This window comes from Nannospalax galili, unplaced genomic scaffold (genome assembly GCF_000622305.1).
Source record: "Nannospalax galili isolate Female #2095 unplaced genomic scaffold, S.galili_v1.0 scaffold388, whole genome shotgun sequence".
Taxonomy (NCBI): domain Eukaryota; kingdom Metazoa; phylum Chordata; class Mammalia; order Rodentia; family Spalacidae; genus Nannospalax; species Nannospalax galili.
Window position 1 is genome coordinate 132,857 of NW_008360304.1, and position 19,853 is coordinate 152,709.

The following is a 19,853-nucleotide window of genomic DNA, read 5'->3' on the forward strand; positions in this document are numbered from 1 at the left end:
GCCAGAAATTCGTATTTTTTAAAAAATATTATTATTATTATTATTTTATGTGTATGCATGTATTGCCTGCATGTAGGTAAGTGTAGCCATGTCGTGCAATGCCCACAGAGGTCAGAAGAGGATGCCAGATCCCGCGGACTGGAGTTACGGACAGTTGTTAGCTGCCATGTGGGTGCTGGGATTCAAACCCAGGTCTTCTGCAAGAACAACTAGTGTTCTTAACTGCTGAGCCATCTCTCTAGCCCAGAAATTCATATATTTAAAGGATTTTTTTATCATGGAAAATTTTAAACAGAAACAGAAACAAAATAGTGTAGTGCCCTTAGAAGTACCTCACTCAGCTCCAACAAGTGTTAAACAGGGACCTGTTTCCATTCACATCAGCTCTACCTGCTTTCACATCCCAGGTTATTTTGAATCAAATCCAAGAAATAACAAAGTTTCATCCATAGATATTTTAATATCTGTCACTAAAAGATGAGATTCTCCTTTCAAAGCGTAACCATCATGCCATTATTACTTTCTCTTTTAAAATCTGACTTCCTTAAGATTACCAAATAGGAAATCTGTGCTTAGACTTCTAATCGTCTAATAAAACTTTATTTTTTGCTTTATCCAGGAACCAAATAAGATGCACACAGTCTTGGTTGAGAATCTTCTTAGTTTTTTTTTTTTTTTGTAGTAGCTCGATTGAAATATCTTTGTATAACTTATAATCTACCCCACATAGTTTTAGTTTCCCTAAGTTCCTTTTTCATCCCTTTTATTCCTTGCAAAAAATTTTTTTTTAAGTTTTTTGAGGTTTTTTATGTATGAGTGTTTTGCTTCCATGTATGAAAGTGCACCACATGTATGCAATGCCTGAAGAGGCCAGAAGAGGGAATCAGATCCCCTGGAACTGGAGTTATGGATGGTTATTAGCCACCATGTGGGTGCTGGGAATTGAATCCATTTCCTTTGAAAGAACAGCAAGAGTTCTTTTTTTTTTTCAAAATATTTTATTTATTATTTTTATGTGTATGTGTGTATTGCCTGCATGTAGGTAAGTGCACCCATGTATGCAATGCCGCAGAGGTCAGTGCTGTCAGATCTCCTGGAACTGGAGTTATGGACTGTTTTTAGCTTTCATGTGGGTGCTGGGATTCAAATCCAGGTCTTCTGCAAGAACAGCCAGTGTTCTTAACCAGTGAACCATCTCTCCAGCCCCGAACAGCAAGAATTCTTAACTGCTCAACTATCTCTCCAGGCCCCATTTTTAGATTTTTTTTTAAAATTAAAGTTTTTAAAAATTTTATATATTTCACTTGCATGTATGTAAGTGCACTACATGTTTGCAGTGCCTGAGGAGGCTAGAAGAGGTTGTCAGATACCCTGAGACTTGAGTTAGAGATAGATGTTAGCTGCCATGTGTGTGCTTGGAACTGAATCATGGTCCTCTGCAAGAGCAGTCAGTGCTTTAACCACTGAACCAACTCTCCAGCCCATTTTGTTTTTTGTTTTGAGGTTTTGTTTGTTTGTTTGTAGACAGGGTCACAATATGTAGCTCTGGCTAGCCTGGAACTCACTGTGTAGACCAGGCTAGCCTCAAACTCAGAGATCTACCTGTCTCTGCTTCCCTTCATGCCTGACCTTTTAAAAAAATTTAGAATTTTTTTTATTTGCATGTGTGTGTGTGTGTGTGTGTGTGTGTGTGTGTGTGTGTTTGTGCCATGTGTGTGCAGGTACCCTTGGAGGCCAGAGGGGGTTTTTCATCCCTTGGAGCTGGAGTTATAGGTGGTTGTGAGATGAGTGGTAGGTGCTGGGAACCCAACCCTGGTCCTTTGGGAGAGAAGAAAGTGCTCTTAACTGCTGAGCCATCTCTCCAGCCCCTTCTTGCAATTTTTTTATGAAGCCAGGAATGATGGTACATGCTTGTAATTCCATATTTGGAAAACTGAGGAAGGAGGATTGTCACAAGTTCAAGGCTATCCTGAGCTACATAGAAAGCTCCAGGTCAGTCAGTGCTATATAATAAGACCCTATTTCCAAAAGTCAAATAAAAATTCATAAAGAATTCAGGTCCTTTGTCCCATAGTTTTTGGCACCTTGACTTCACTGACTATACCTAGTTTAATGTGTTTCAGCAATTTCTGCTATTCCCTACATTTGCTGGAAATTAGTCTTTAGATCAGATTTGTTTGAATTTTTTTGAATTTTTAAAAAGCTTTTATTTATATGTATGTCTGCCACATGCATACAGATACCCACGGAAGTGAGAAGGTGAGAAGGCCCATGGGATACCCTAGAACTGGAGTCACAGGTGGGTGTGAGCTGCCTGATGTGGGTGCTGGATATCAAACTTGGTCCCCTGAAAGAGTAGCAAGTGCTTTTCACCACCAAGTCATCTCTTCAGCCCCTTAAGTTTGAAGTTTTGGGCAGGAGTTTGTCACTGGTGTTGGGTTTGCAGTTACCCATCATGTCCACTTGCCTTTCCTTTTGCGTACTGATTATTTACTGACAATCTTGCATAGGCCTCACACAAAGTCACAAGCTGGTGACATTCTTGTTCATTTTTTCTTCCTTTATTAGCTGGACTGCTTTGTTTACCAAGATGCTATGGTTCAGATATGATTTGTCTGCCAAAGTTTTATTCGGACGTGTGAACCTTAGGGTGACAGCACTGGGGAGATGTGGTAGGAGGTCTGTAGGTGATAACAGGCCCTACCTTTGGAAAAGACTAAGGCTGTTCAAGTTTTCTCAGGGATGTTTGAAAGCCTATGCCTGCTGTCTGCTTTCAATGCTGAGATGTGGTCCTATGTTCCCAGATGTGCTCCTACCAGTGCCAGGCACCATGATGAGATGCAGCCAAGGGCCCTCACCAGAGCTAGCTCATGTCAGTACCATGCACTTGAACCCCCAAAACAGTGAGCCAAACAAAGTTCTCTTCCTGAGAGCTGGCCCGGTGTTCTGCATAGTGAGGAGAAGTTGCAAAGTGCACCAGTAGCACAGGTTGAAAAGACAGAAGAAATATTTATTTCAGCCTTTGTTTTGCCTGTTTTCAAAACAAATAGACGTTTCTAGCATTCTTCAGAGCTGCCCACTATGCTGTCATCATTATCTTTAGGCACTGTCATCCATTGTGGAACTTTTTTTTTTTTTTTTTTTTTTTTTAAAAGGGTTCCCCATCCCTATAGCCCCAGCTGGCCTAGAACTTCCTATGAGGACCAGGCTGACCTCGATCTCACAGAGATCCAACTGCCTCTGCTTCCCTGCTAGGATTAAAGGCGTGGACCCAGTCCCAGAATTTTTTTATATCATCCCAGTAAAAATATGAGAAATTCCATGTCATTCACACCTACACAGCCCAAACTCTCATGTCACAAGTGAACAAAGGTTCAAGGAAACAAACAATGCAAAATGACCTGAATTGGAATATTCAGTGTAAGTCCTGACTCTGTAACTTACCAAGTATTTCATTTTAGGCAACTGGTAGACTCTCTCTCTTCCACTTTTTCCCCTTTGTACTGTTCCAACAGCAGGACTAGCCACAGTGCCGCTAGGATAAGTAACCAGCCTCAGCAGCTTCTTGAGCATGTGTGTGAGGGGGACTTTTTAAAAATATTTTATTATTTTTATTTTATGTGTATGAGTGTATTGTTTGCATGTAGGTAGGGGCACTCAATGGTACAATGCCTGAAGAGGTCAGAAAAGGGAGTCAGATACCCTGAAACTGGAGTTACGGAAAGTTGTTAGTCACTATGTGGGTGCTAGGAACCAAACCCAGGTCCTCTGGAAGAACAGCTGGTGCTCTTAACCGCAGAGCCATATCTCCAGCCCCCATGAAGGCATTTTGCAAACTACAGAAAATTGTGTGGCATCACTGTCAGCCCTCAGCATTGCAGCAGGTGTGGAGGATCAGGAGTGAAAAGACCCTCATATTCTGAATAGTGGAGGTCAGAACTCCAATCTGGCTTTGTGGGGGAGCACAGTTGAGAAATGGCGGGCTTCTGAAATTTGAATTTATTTATTTATTATTTATTTATTATTTGTGGATGAGGGGGCCTGTGTGCCACAGCATACTTGTGGAAGTCTGAGGACAACTTGCAGGAACTGGGCTCTCCTTCCACCATGTGAGTCCTGGGGATCAAATTCAGGTTGTGATAAAAAGTCTTTATCCATTCAGCCATCTTGCTGGTCCTGGTTTCTGAAATTTAAGTGTCAGACACATATGGAATTTTAAGCGTATACACAATGAGGAAGGCATGCACATGAACTTTATTAGGTTTTGTTTAGTTTTTGAGAGGAGGTCTTGCTATATAACCCAGCTTCAAACTCTGTCTTCCAGCCTCACCTCCCAAACATGGGGAGTGCCACCACTCCTAGCCTTGTTTCCTTATCAGCAAAGCCTACCTATCACTTATTAGTTTATCACTAATCTCTAAGGCTGTTTTGAGAAGATTTGGGTCACAAATTGAGGACAGCATGCCAACAGAGCATGTCTCTGTGGGAGATGCTTTTCCATTCACCTTAGTTACCCTCCAAGGAAGCTGCCTGGTACCAAGGGCTCAGCATCTTTTTTTGAGAGGAGCCCAGTCAGGTCACCTTCCATAGAGGCCCTCCTCTGCCATCGCGACATCGTATGTCTGAGAAGCTAGGAATCCTCAGCACCTGCTTTCACCTTTCATCAGAGCACTTAGGCTTCCTCTGGAAGAGCTGCTTGTCCTCATTAGCGCTTGTTTTCAGAGTATTTTGTTAAAGTTTATTCCTATATATCTCTGTATGTGTGCATGTGTGTGGATGTGGAGGTCAGAACACAACTTGCTGGAGTCAATTCTCTCCTTTCTCCATGTGGGTTCTGGGTTTCACACTCAAATTGTCAAATTGTCTTTAAGGCAAGTGCCTTTATTCGCTAAGCCCTCTTGTTGGCCCTGCAGTTAAGAGCACTGACAGCTCTTGCAGAGGACCCGGGTTTGATTCCCAGCACCCACATGGTGGCTACGAACCGTCCTTAACTCAAGTTCTGGGGGAATCCGAAGCCCTCTTCTGACCTCCGTGGCATTGCACAACACGGGTGCACTCACATACATGCAGGCAATACACTCATACACATTAAATATAATAATAATAAATAAAATATTAAAAACAAAAAACCCCACAATTCTTTTAGTATCCTGTTCCTAAGTGAATCACAGCCTCCCTCTGGACAATGGAAGGAAAAATGAAGTTTTCAGCAGAAAATCTAGTTTTCCTGGCAACCATGCAGCCACTAACACAGCTTAGCACCTTTCCTCTTTTCTGTTCTTTCACATTGTTTTGTCCTGACGAATTCCATACCTAGATTCCTAGGGCTCTGTAAGGTTGTTTACTCCCTCTGGGTGAAGTGTAGCCCTGACTGCTCTCCCCAGCCCCAGCCATTCACTCACTGCACTCACTGTGGACTTTTCCACACTGCTCACCAGGAGGGGGGCACTGCTAACTACACAGCCAAAACCTTTTCCCCAGAATCTTAAGTGATTCCTGCCCAGGAGGTGGCAATGACACAAAATACACAGACAAGAGAGAAAATCTGGGGCTGGAGAGATGGCTCAGCTGTTAAGAACACTGGTTGTTCTTGCAGAAGACCCGCGTTTGAATTCCAGCACCCAATCTAATAACTGTCTGTAATGCCAGTTCCAAAGGATCAGACACCCTCTTCTGTCCTCTTCGGGCATTGCATGGCACTGGTGCACTTACATTCATGCAGGCAATACATGCATATACATAAAATAAAACTAATAAACAAAATATATTTTAAAAAAAGAGTGTGGAAGCCAGGAGTGGTAGCGCATGCCTTTAATCCCAGCACTTGGGAGGAAGAAGCAGGCAGATCTCTGTGAGTTCAAGGCCAGCGTGGTCTCCATAGCGAATCCAGGCCAGCTAGGGCTACAGGGAGAAAAAAAAAAAAGTATCAACTTAGATTTCAAAACTCAGAAAAGCCGGGCGTGGTGGGGCATGCCTGTAGTCCCAGCACTTGGGAGGCAGAAGCAGGCAGATCTCTGTGAGTTCAAGGGCAGCCTGGTCTACATAGTGATTCCCAGGACAGCTGGGGCTACAGAGAGACCCTGCTTTAAAAAAACAAAAAAAAAGAAGAGTGTGGGAATGACTTTTACTTAGTCTTTAAAAAAAATTTTTTTTTGGTTTTAAAAATTCTTTTTTCTTTGCATTTTCCTTTACACAAACCATTTATTACAAAATACAGATGGTTTTTAGACATTACAAGGAACTGGCAGTCACATGGGATATGACAGTCACATACAAAGATTTAGGACACAAAGAAACAGGATATATAGTCTGTTAGTTGGTCCCAGAAGGATGCTTAAATTTTTCTTTTTCCTTTTTTTTTTTTAACTTTTACAAAACTTGATTGAGAATTTCACACACGCATATAAGGTATTTTGATCAAATCTATGCCCACTCTCTCCCAACACCTCCTATATCTCCCCATCACTTTTTTCTTTTTCTTTTTTTTTCCTTCTTTCATTTATTTATTTTTATGGGGCTTTTGGTTACTCTAACATTCCCCCCTCTGAAGAGGTAATGCTGAAATCTTTTAAGGGTTAGATACAAGCTCCCAAATACTTTTGACATTTTTGGCCTTTGAAACAGAGTATGTTGCTAACAGTCCCAAAGAAATTTTGACTTTTAGCCAAGAAACTGGCTACTTTTCTTTGGGGTCTTTTTGTCCTAACTACCTAGCCAATTCCTACCTCCTATTCTTATCATGCCATCTTCTGAAAGGGTTGCCCAAATTGCCAATAGGGAATTGGGACACAGACTGCTCTGGCTTCTTCCATGCTGAACAGGGATGCAGGATAAGGCAGGGTGACCCCCTTCAGTGGGTCTATCTAAAAGACTCCCAAATTGCATAACTCTTATCTCTAAGGGAAAAAGAAAGTCCTTGAATCATGAATAGGAGATGTGAAGGAGAAGTAAAGGCAAGAGTAATTAGCATTACAAATTCTAGACAGGGGACTAGAAAAATGTCAGAACAAGGCCAATAGTGATAGGACTGGTTGCCGGCCTCATCCATGGGGCCAGCGACTCTGAGGGGCAAAACAGTAGAGTCTGGACTCTCTGGTGCTGCTGTCCTTCTACTCCTAGTCCCCTGAGCTGGCCCCCCCTGTGCCTGTGAAAAATCTGGTACCAGGGGTGCTGGTTCTGGAGGGGGTACCTCCTGTGGAGGAGTGGATATGGAGGGAGAGGAAAAATTAGATCTTCTGTGCTGCCCTATAAGACAGGGTACAGTGACGGTACTGATGGTTTGGTTTTAGGCTTAGGTGCTTTCTGGGTTGTTGTTTTCCATTCTGTGGCTGTCAGCACCTCAGTTTTCTGTAAAGGAAGAAAAGGCTTGACCCAAGGAGGGGGGTTATTAACTAAATCTCCCCAGACCACTATGCATGATATTTGATCCAAGTGTCCCACACGTGGTTAAAATAATTTTCTCAACCACGTTAATGACAGCAGGATCAAAGGTCCCCTCTGAGGGCCATCCCACATTGAAAGTGGGCCATTCAGACCTGCAGAAAATAGTTTATTCTTCCTAACAACAACAGAGAGGTTATGGGCTTGAGTCTTAACCTCTCCAAAATGTGCAAGAACCAGGTCCAGGGGTGTAGAGGGAGTCTGTCCCATTGTGTCCATCTCAGTCACAGAGAAATAGACAACCAAAGACAAAACAGAGAGCCAGAAAGACATGCAGAAGGCCAAGTAGCAAATTCCCTTGCTTGTGCGGAAGAAAAATAAAGTAGGACAGCAGCAAGCTGCCGCACCACAGGAGCGACCCGCCTTGTCCTTTCACAGAAATCAACAGAGTCCGGGGCCCTCTATCCCCTCTGCCAGGGTCTGGAACGTCTTCCAGACCTCTGTGGTCACGGTCATCCAGCGCGTCTGCTCCAACTGCTCCTGACCACACTGTTCACAAGTTTGCCTCGAGACTCAGAACAAAAGCTGGGACAGACACAGACAGGCACAACTAGATGCAAATAGACACTTACCGGCCAGCCAGGAACCCTTCAGTTCGGGGGTCCTGGGGGGGGGGGCTTGGGGATCCCGGACAAGCCCCCAAGATGTTGTGTTCAGTTCATGAGACCCCCCCAAAGACCACCAAGGAGCTGACTGATGCAAACACACAAGAGTTTTATTTTATTGCAAGCTTAAGCTTGGGCCCACTCTGTCACTGACCCAGTGGATCTCAGATGTGAGACCCCTTGCTTTGGGAGACAGAGGTTTTTATAGGTTTATTTCAGCAAGTTCAGCAAGTAGGGGGTCTCTAGCCTGACAAGCATCTGATTGGTTGCAGCCCAGCGCCAAACCATAAACTGCTGCCTTCAGGAAATCTGAAGAGATATCTGGACTTTTAGTACTTTCCTGTCCCTGGTTAATTGACTGTTGGTGGGGGAGTTGTTCTCTATCTGTTCCAAGTATGCTTTTTTGTGGTTTTTCCTGAAACATGGTTCAGGGCTGGGTCAGTCCCATGGAGGTTTTATCCAAGATGGAGTCACTCAGGTCTCTCACCAACAACTGTCCGTAATTCTAGTTCCAGGGGATCCAACACTCTCTTCTGTCCTCTGCGGGCACTGCAGGACACAAGTGTACTTTACATACATGCAGGCATAACACTCATACACATAAAAATAAAAAATTAAAAAACTTTAAGAAACCCTAAAACCAAAATACAGCCAGTTTTTATGTGACACATCACTCAGTCATGAGTTTTTGCAAATTATGTTCACAAAATCAGAGTTAATATTTTCTTCTCACCATGTTTTTCAGTTGTGATCACCATCCAGAGCTTCATTGAGTTCCCAGCTGCCTCACAGGACAGCATGATGCCCACCACAGCGTTCTTCCAGAGCACTGAGCATGAGAGCACCCAGATTTTCCATTTGAATGCCAGCACTTCACGAGGTGCTGCTGTATCTCCTCAGGAGGGGAAGAAATTGGCCAGTGAGATGGCTCAGTATGTAAAGGCACTTGCCACCAAGTTGGAGTTTTATCCTCAGGACCCACACAATGGAAGGAGAGCATGAACTCCCACAAGTTGTACACACACACAGCCACACGTGCGCGTGCACACATACACACACATATTAAAAATGCAATTAAAGGGTCTGGAGAGATGGTTCAGTGGTTATGAGCACTGACTGCTCTTTCAGAGGATCCAGGTTCAATTCCTATCACCCACATGGTGGCTAACAACCATCTGTAACTCCAGTTCCAGGGGATCTGACACCTTCTTCTGACCTCCTGACCTCTTTGAGCATTGCAGGACACAGGTGCACTTACATATATGCAGGTGGCAATACACTCATACACATAAAAATAAAATATTTTTAAAATTAATTTAAAAGTTTTTTAAAAGATCACAGATTTGCTGGGCATGTTGGCACACACCTTTAATCCCAGCATTGGGAGGCAGGCAGTTGGGGCTACAGGGAGACCCTGTCTCAAAAAAGCAAAAACAAAACAAAACAAAAAAACCCACCAGCCCAGCAGGTAGCCAGGGAGAGAGTCTACCAAGGAGAGTTACCCAGCTGAAGTGCAGTTATATACTTGTCAGAAGCCAGTGCAGTTGCACCACGCCTGGAGATAAAATTTTTCTTTTTTCTCCTTACTTACTTTATTTATTTTTTATCTTTTTGAGACAGGGTCTCCCTGTAGCCCTAGCTGGCCTGGAACTCACTATGTAGATCAGGCTGACCTTGAACTCACAGAGATCCTCCTGCCTCTCCCAAATGCTGGGATTAAAGGCTTATTTTGGGCCCTGGAGAGATGGCTCAGCAGTTAAGAGCACTGGCTGTTCTTCCAGAAGACTCAGGCTTGAATCCCAGCACCTACATGACAACAACAATTGTCCATAACTCCAGTTCCAGGGGATTAGACACCCTCTTCTGACCTCCATGGGCACTGCATGACCCAGGTGCGCTTACATACATGCAGGCAATATACTCATACAATATAAATAATAAGTACAATTTTTTTTAAGATCTTAAATTTTCAAAGACTGGGCATGGTAGTACACACCTTTAATCCTAGCCCTCTGGAGGCAGAGGCAGGTGGATCTCTGTGAGATCCAGGCCAGTCTGGTCTATATAACAGGTTCCAGGTCAACTGGGGGGAAAAATTTTAAACAACACAACAATAACAAAACAATTATAAAAATATTTGTAAAGTATATTTCTTATACTATGATTGTTAGCATTACTACCCTGATGGTTTGGAGACATGGTGAAGTCACATAAGGGTTTCTTGGACACAAGCACCATGACACTGTGACAGTCAATCTGATAAACAAGATGACTACTGAGTGACTAACAGGTGAGTAGTGGATATGATGGACAGGTGCATGATTCACATTGTAGTAAGTTCTCTGTTTAGTTCTGAAATTTTCCCTTTAAATATCTTTGGAGTATGGTTGATCATGGGTAACTGAAACTTCAGAAAGATGAACCTTAGCTAAGGAAGACACTGCTATACTTAATAACATACACACGGTATTAATAGATGCTCACCTTTAAACTGTCAATACATGCATATTAACATTATCCCCTTAGAGGGCTGGAGATATGACTCAGTTGTTAAAAGCACTGGCTGCTCTTGCAGAAGACCTAGGTTCAAATCCCAGCACCCACGAGGTGGCTAACACCATCTGTAACTCCATTTCCAGGGGCTCTGATGCCCTCTTCTGACCTCCGCAGACATTGCATGACACAGGTGCACTTACGTATATGCAGGAAACACACTCATACACATACAAAAAGAAAAAATCCACTTAGTAACATGTACATCCTACAGAAAATCTCATATCTGAGAGTGTACTTACCCATTTATTAAATTGATAATTGTTACTTTATAACAAATTGTATTTAATTAAATAATTAAATTAAAATTTCTGCTTTTTATTAAAACAACACATGTTTTGCTTTATGCAATTCAGGAAAAAAATCAAGATAAAAGAAAAATTTTAATTTTCCATACCTCTATCAGGCAGTGATAACTACTGTGAACATTTTGGTGTTTTTTATTCATTTTATGTGGACTCATATATACAGAAAAATATATACAAATAAGTATATATGTGTATAGTTTGTTTTTTTAATTTTAATTAATTAAAATCCAGTTAATTAATTGGGTTTTTTGTTTGCTTGTTTGAGACAGCATCTCCCTATAGCCCCAGCTATCCTGAAACTCAATATAGCCTATAGACCAGACTGGCCTTGATCTCACAGAGACCCACCTGCCTCTGCCTTCCAAGTTCTGGGATTAAAGGTGTGCACCACCACACCTGACAATTAACTGTGTTTTAAATTTTTTTATTTGTTTTTATTTTTTATATGTATTAGTGTTTTGCCATGTGCACATGTACCATGAGCATGCAATGCCCACAGAGGCCACGAGAGGGCATCAAATCTGGAGTAACAGTTGATAGCTGTTATGTAGGTCCTGGAAACTGAGTCTGGGTTCTCTGGAAATGCAGTCAGTGTTCTTAACCATGGAGCCTCTCTCCAGCCCCCCAATTGGTTTTTTGAGATAGGGTTTCATTCTAGCCCAGGCTGGTCTCACACAGCCTGCCTCAATCTCCTGTGTGTTCTGTTTACAGGGATGAGCCACCATGCCTGGCTATATATTAACAGATATATCATTTGTTCTGCAAATGTGGAATGATACTTTAACATTTGCTTAGTAATTTTTGAAAAAGATTTAAAATTTTTATTTATTATTATTTGTGTGTGTGTGTGTGTGTGTGTGTGTGTGTGTGTGTGAATGTGAGTGTACATGTGCCACAGCATGTGTGGAGGTCAGAGGACAACTTTTGGGAGTCAGGTCTCTCTTTCCACTGTGGATTCCGGGAGTCAAACTCAGGTCTTCAGGCTTGTTGTAGTAAATGCTTTTACCTACTGAGCCATCTCACGGGTCCTGCTTGGTAACTATTTATTTATTTATTTATTTATTTATTTATTTATTTATGTCTTTTTGAGAGAGAATTCCCTATAGCCACAGCTGGCCTAGAACTCACTAAGTACACCATGCCACCCTCGATCTCAAGTGCTGGGATTAAAAGTGTGTGCCACCACGCCCAGCTTAAATTTTTTTTTTATTTTAACAGGGTCTTACTGTGCAGCCCTGACTGTCCTGGAACTCACTATATATTTCAGACTGGCCTTGAACTCTGAGATCCACCTGCTTCTGTTTCCTGATTAAAGATCGTTTAAAAAATTTGTGTGTGTGTGTGTGTGTGTGTGCGTGCGTGCGTGCGTGCGTGCGTGCGTGCGTGTGTGTGTGTGTGTTAGTTGCCCATCTTAAGTGCTGGGAACTGAACTAGGGTCCTCTGCAAGAGCAGAGTGCATTCGTAACTGCTGAGACATCTCTCTAGCCCAGTAGTCTTTTTAAAAGAAAGCTTTTCAGTGTAACATTTCACCTAAAAACATACAAATCTGAGCCTTTTAAATGCAATATATAAAAAACAACTTCTGCAGCATAATATTCCATAACTCCATAATTTCCACTCCATGAACACACTACCTCTCTGGGATCCTTGAACTGCCTATAGTCAAAGAGCCTTCTGATGTGGATTTAGCTTGTAAGGAGGATCTGTGTCTGAAGGTCCTGAAATTCTTCCACCAGCATGTACAACTTTAGCTTCCTGTGTCAGATCATCTGGGACTCAAAATAAGCATGCAGATTCCTGGGTTCCACCTTTTGCCTACGGAATAAGAATATCAGGGTTTGAGGACCAGGAAAGCCTCAATTTAAATGACCCATCTGGAAAATTCCTATATGCATTAAAGTTTGAAAACCACTGGGCTTATCAATGTAATGTAATAATTCCTCTTGGGGTGCCACTATAGGAAATGACTGAGAGGTAATCCCCTGGTTTTCATGATCCTCAGTGACACCTAGATTATAGGGTCTTCTGTTTAATGAGAGGGTGTGTGGGGTGAGCCAGGCTGCATCATTCATTTATGAGCACCCTTGCACAAGCCACTTTCACATGGCAGAGCCTTAATTTTCTCATTGCAAAGCAATGACATTAACATTAATGACCTTGAAATGACTGTTAGACTACAAAAGACACTACCTATGAGAGCCTCTGCAGGGTACTTCTAGATTGGTGATGCTGGGGCTGGTGAGATGGTTCAGTAGGTAAAGGTACTTGCCACCAAACCTAATGACCTCAGTTTGGTTCCTGGGACCCATATGGTAGAAAGAGAGAACCAAGTTGTGCAGGTTGTCTTCTGACCTCCACATGTGCCAAGATATGTAGCCTCCCCCCATCTCAAATAAATAAATATATCAATGATGCTGAATATGGCAGCCATAAGCCATATGTGGCATTTGAACATTTAAAATGTAGTGGCTAGTCTGGTGATGGAGAGATGGATTAGAGGCTAATAGCATATACTGCTCTTGCAGAGGACTGGGTTTAGTATGGTTCACAAACACCCACGACTCCAGCTCTAAGGGAGATCTGATCACTGTGGCCTCTGCCAGCACCTGTATTCACATATCCACACTCACACACACACACACACACACACACAATTAAAAATCTTTTTTGAGGGCTGGAGAGTTGGCTCAGCAGTTAACAGCACTGACTGCTCTTGCAGAGGACCCCGGTTTGATTCCCAGCACCCACAGGGTGGCTACAAATTGCCTTAACTCCAGTTCCAGGGGCATCCAAAGCCCTCTTCTGACCTCCGTGGCAATGCACCACACAGGTGCACTCACATACATGCAGGCAATACACTCATACACATAAAATAAATTTTTTTAATTAAAAAATATTTTTTGAGACAGGATCTCTCGTCATCCCCCAGTTGGCCTGGAACTTGCTATGTAGACCAGGCTGGTCTTGAACTCACGGAGATTCTCCTGCCTCTGCTTCCCAAGTCCTGGGATTAAAGGTATACACCATTATGCTCAGTGTTAAAAATAAGTCCTAAAAAATTTCTTTAACGTGAGTAGTCTGAATTTTACTACTGGTGTTCTATAAGTTAAAATACACCATATTTTCAAAACTTAGTGCAAAAGCACAAAGTAACTTAATTAATTAATAGAAATAAATTTTTTATATTGATTCCATGTTGAAATAATCTAGGTTCAGTGTAACATGTGGGCTTCCAGATGGCTTGGCAGATAAAAACACTTGCCACCAAGTCTAACATGAATTAGATCCACAGAATTTACATGGAGGGAAGAGAGAGCCATCTTCTGCAAATTGTACTGTGTCTTCTACACATGGGACACATACACACACACTAATTTTTTTTAAACTAATATTAAAATTAACTTCATCCTTTTTCTAAATTGGCTAACTGAAAACTTTTTAAATGTTTTCAAAACCATATACTAATATACTGATAATACATACTAATGGGCTTCATTATGCCACTTTCATACATGTACATGATATGTTTAAATTCCCTCCTACTCCCACTGGTCTTCTTCCTCTAGCCTCCCTTCTCCAGTCATGTTCTTTTGTATGTGTGACCCAATGAGCTTCATCTGGGTTGTTTATAGGAGCACAGGCACCTTACCAGGGGCTACACACTGAAGAAAATGTGTCTTGCTTCCCCATTCCATTAACTATGGTAAAAATCTCAGAGAGGGGTGAAGCCCCCTGAGCTCCTCCTCTCTCCATGGCAGGGTGTTAATGTGTCCTGAAGATTGTGTGCAGGTAATCACAGCTGCTACAATATGGGTTCAAGAGTGCAAAAGCCATGTCATGATCAGAAGACAGTGTTGCACACTGCTTCCAACTCTGGCTCTTACATTCTTTCTACCTCTTCTACAATGTTCTCTGAGCCTTGGAGCAGATGATATAGATGTCTTGTGTAGGGCTAAGCATTCAACTTATTTTCAGCACTTTCACTCATTATGAGTCACTGCAGTCAACACAGACCACTGGAAAAAGAAACTTCTCTGATCGATCAAAGCTGGCAGTATTGTTAGTCTATGGGCACAAACTTAGCTATTTAGAAGGCAACTGGATGGGCACATCATGTCATTCAGCAAAACAGCAACAGTAGCTTCCCCACTAGAGCCTATGACCTCCCTAGCCACCAGCTTCTGAACAGGTTTACAGTATCCGACCTGAATTCTCTCCTGTGGAGTGGGCCTCAAATCCAATCAGAAAGCAGTTGGTTACCCTCATAAGAGATTTGCTGCGTTGCATGAGTGGGCTCCTATTGTCTGGCCAGTCAGTATTATTGCACACGGAGTCCATAACTGAGTAAGACTGTTGATGACTGTTCTCCCCCAGTAGCCTGCACAGTACCTTCTGCATAGGAAGACTAGCCAGCATGGAAGTTCTTTCTTAATTAGCTAGGAAGCTAATATGTGCATTCAAATGTTAAGAGATAAAAATGGATAGATAGATGGAAAATTTTGAATTTCATGTGTGATTTTTATCATATTTCTGTCGAATTAGGGATACCCTGGATATCTTTCTGATAAAATACTTGCATTGAAATTCATGAGTTAAAAAGAATGTGTTGACCTGAGGGAGAATTGGCTTAAGGCTAGGACAATGTTATTGTGTGAGTTTTCTGAATGTCAGGGACCCAGCACCACTGGTTGTCCAAGGCATCATGAAGAACCCTTGTCCCAAGAGTCATTGGGTAGGAGAGGAGACAAAGCATCATGTGCCATTTAGTCAGACACATTATTAGGACATTGAGAAGGTGAAGGGCAGGATATTCCTAAGGCCACTCTCTAGCAGCACATGGGTGTCCCACAAGGACAGATGTATAAATATCTGTAATTTACTTTAAAATGCTGCAGGAGTGATCTCGTATATGTACCAATCAGTTTCAAACTCAATCCTAAGAATGCCTGGCTACAAGTAGCATAAAAGGCACAAATTACGAACCTACACAATTGCATGTCTCAAATGCCATCATGTTAAGTGAAAGAAGCCAGACTGGAAAAGCTTCCTACCATGTGATATCATTCATATGACACTCTGGGAAAGGCAAAACGGGGTGGAAGGGCAAGCAGTATTTGCCAGAGCTGAACATTGGGGGAGGGCTTAGTACTACAAAAGGGTAAGTACCGAAGGTCAGTTTTGAATCTTCATTGTCAGGCCAAGCGGTATGGATCAAAACTCAAAGAACAATATGGTTAAAAGAGTGGATTTTGCCATATGTAAATTATATTTCAATAAACTTTAGAAGAGCACTGCACAGTCCACTGTTAACAATTAACAGGCACATTTAAACATGAAAGGTTTTTTTTTAAAAAAAATTCTGTGATTTAAAGCATCAAACAGAAAAAGATTAGAAGCAGTTTAGCACTCTACCAAGAGAGGCTGAGAAGGGAACTTACAAAATATCCCAGGAGGACAGAGAAAAATCAATCTGATTGGTTAAAGTGGAAAGTCCCTGGACAGAGCTCAGCTAGTCATTTCAGGCTTCCGTTTGCCTCCCTGTGAGCTTAAGCAGTGAGAGCCGGCTAGTCTAGTAGCCTCCAGTTAGAAAATGTGTTAAAAGGACACAATGTTTTAAAACTAACCTTTAAAAATTCATATACAAATATTGCTGACTAGTTCATGATATGCGTATTCAGGGATAACAGTAGAGATGCCTGCAATTTACTTTTGAAATGTACTCAAAAGTAAAATAAAATAAAATGAATGGATGGATGGTTGGAAGGTTAGGTGGATAGATTTGTGCCACACAATGACATTTCAGCCAATAATGGCCTGTTAGTGTAATGGGAGGCCAGTGACATTAGAAGAGAATTGAAGAACTTCTATCTGGTGGCAGTGTTGCTGTTTTAACATTATAGCATCACACATTCCTCTCATGTCCACGCTTGAGGTGACACTGGTGTAGCAAGCCTAATGCACGGGTTGCATAAAAATACTGGATATGCAATCACCTGTCAAGTACAGTGCCTTGCTCTACTATACTTCCTATTGTTATTTCCAGGTATATACCATCTTCTTACACAGAGATGGGTCACTGTAAACACTGTGATCATTTCCCCAATAGCAGTCTTAGACATCTTGTGTTTACTGTTGCCTATCAAAATCAAGAGGCTGAAATGACTGGCGTATGCCATCCAGGTTTATTCGAGTGTACTCTAGGGAGTTCACAGGATGACAGATTTGTCCAGTGATGCATTTCTCAGAAGTTGTCTCCAGGGTTAAACCATCCATGACTGTACATTACAGTATCAGTAGTAAAATAAAATATACTAAATGGTAGAACAAAATCAGCAGTAGATCTGTGAATCTCAGAGTGATGTGCAGGCATTAATATCACTTGGAAACTTCCCTGAATGCCCATTCTGATCCAAAGGCACTGAGTCAGACATTCTAGGGCAGCATCCCCATCTGAGTTTTAACCAGCCCTTCCAGGTGATTCTGCTATATGTTGAAATTCAAGAACTATGGATGTACCTGTCTGGATAGCAGCGAACAGCGGCTTGCTGGCATATGGGTGTTCATCATAAAATCCATTCATGTTTTCCAACTCATGACAAGTTTTATAATAACATGCTGGGGCACAGAGAAAGATGCAGCATCCAGGAGTGGTAAGCTAGTATTATGTTAGGAATAGCACCTTCCTGTGCTTACGGCAAGTCCTTCTGCTGTCTCTCTCCCCACCAGCAGCTATACTTTTCTAATAAGCACACAGGATATCACAAATGCATTTTCATTTGGTAAAAATAGCATCTTGTTATTTGGTGATGTAAACTACAGAAATGGGAGCCTGTTACTGAAGTTAAAAATCTCTAAGCATGTATGAAAACAATGAAAAATTATCCCCACTGCAGGAATAAGGTACAAGAATTCAAATGCCTACTGCCTTTATGCTTAGAGTTTGACTTGAGGTTTGAGAGCCACTCAGTTCAGGGGTCAATATTTGCTAGAATGTTGTTGCAGCTTCCACAACAAGGTAATGGGCATAGAAATCCTAAGGACAGCTTGCAGAGTAGGCTTTATCAACTGATTTGTGCTTCCTTTGTTAATAAGAATCTGTTTAAAGCCTATGGGGGTGAGGGCTGGAGAGATGGCTCAGCAGTTAAGAGCACTGACTGCTCTTGCAGAGGACCGGGGTTCTATTCCCAGCACCCACATGGAACTAATAATTGTCTGTAGTTTCAGATCCAGGGAATCCAATGCCCTCTTCTGACCTCCTCAGGCATTGCACAACACAGGCACACTTACATACATGCAGGCAAAATTCTCATATACATAAAATAAAAATAACTTAAAAAAATTTAAGGCCTGGGGCAGAGCTTTTTGGCAGAGCGTATGCTTAGGATGCACTCAACACTAGGTTCCATTCCCAGGACACACACAAAGTCAGCTTGATAAATCTCAGTGGGGATCTTAATTTGGGCTGAGACTACTTTCATTATAATCACTTCAGAATTCTCTTTGGCAGCTACCAAATTACTTGCTATAATGAACCTAGGAATGGAATGTGATCAAGTTCTCTGTAGTTAGTCATAACAGCAGGGTGGCAGATTATTTCAAACCCAGATAGTTTTGGAAAATTCATGTGGTTACCTACCAGAGGTTCATCTATTTGCTACCTCTACTTTAAAAATTCCTTAAGTGACTGAGAGAGTGGGTTCAGATCTCCATCAGTGTAGTGGCTGGGATCTCAGCAGACCACCAGAGAGTGCTGAGTTCTGGCACCCCTCTGGCCTCCCTCTGGCATAGGGTTGACAACTCATGGGACTGCCTGAGAGAGCCTGGATCCTGCCTCCATGTGGTGAAGGAAGCCTGAGTATACCTGACTGGAACCTGAATTGGGCTTCTGGGGCTACCCCTGAATAGCTGATCTGAAGCCATCAGTTCCTTACAAAATAAACCTGAGAGAACCTGACCCCGGTACCAACCAGCTTTACATAACCAATAAAGAAAGGATCTAGGCACTCAGATAATACAAACAGGGGCATACTTCAACTTAATTCTCATATCAGAATCATAAACAACAAAAGAAGTTGACATGTCAAAACCACAATGAAAGAATAATAAAATGGAAAGCCAAAACACTATGTCCCCACCAAACCCCACCAATCCTGTAGAAGAGTTCAACAAGGAGAATCCCTGAGAGCTAACCCAGGACACTGAATTTAAAAGAACAATCATAACCGGGTGTGGTGGTGCACACTTTTAATCCCAGCACTCGGGAGGCAGAGGCAGGTGGATCTCTGTGAGTTCAAGGCCAGCCTGGTCTACATAGTGCATTTCAGGACAGCCAGCTGGGGCTACTGGGAGACTTTGTCTCAAACAAACAAACAAACAAACAAACAAAAGAACAATCATAAACATGATCAAGGAATTCAATGAATTTAAAGAACACATGAACAAAGAGCTAAAAGAAGATAGGGATAAACTTCTGAATGAATTCTGAAAAGAGATAGAAACATGGAAGAAAACTCAGGCAGAAATGAAGAAGGAAGTGCAAAACTCAATAAGCCCACTTGAAACAACAGGGGAAAGCCTCACCACTAGAATGAATGAAATGGAAAATAGAATATCAACACTGGAGGATAAAGTTGAAGAATTGGACCGCTTAAGCAAAGATTATGGGAAAATATTAAAAAACACAGGAATGGAATATGCAAGAGATATGGGAGACCATGAAAAGATCAAATCTATGGATCATAGAAATAGAGGAAGGAGAAGAATTTCAGGTTAATGGTGTTGACCAGACCTTACACAAAATTGTAGAAGAGAATTTCCCGAAATTAAGGAAAGACATCCTCATACAAATACAGGAAGCACATAGAACATGAAATAGGATCAGAAAAGAAACTCCCCACAACATATCATAGTAAAAACACTAAATGTACAGAACAAAGAGAGAATACTG

At 41.9% G+C, this 19,853-nt stretch overlaps 1 pseudogene; it reads right to left on the minus strand.

The window, feature by feature from the left end:
* LOC103726765 overlaps positions 1 to 17,486 on the minus strand; it is a 22,941-nt pseudogene extending 5,455 nt beyond the window's left edge.
* Positions 17,487 to 19,853: the final 2,367 nt, after the last annotated feature.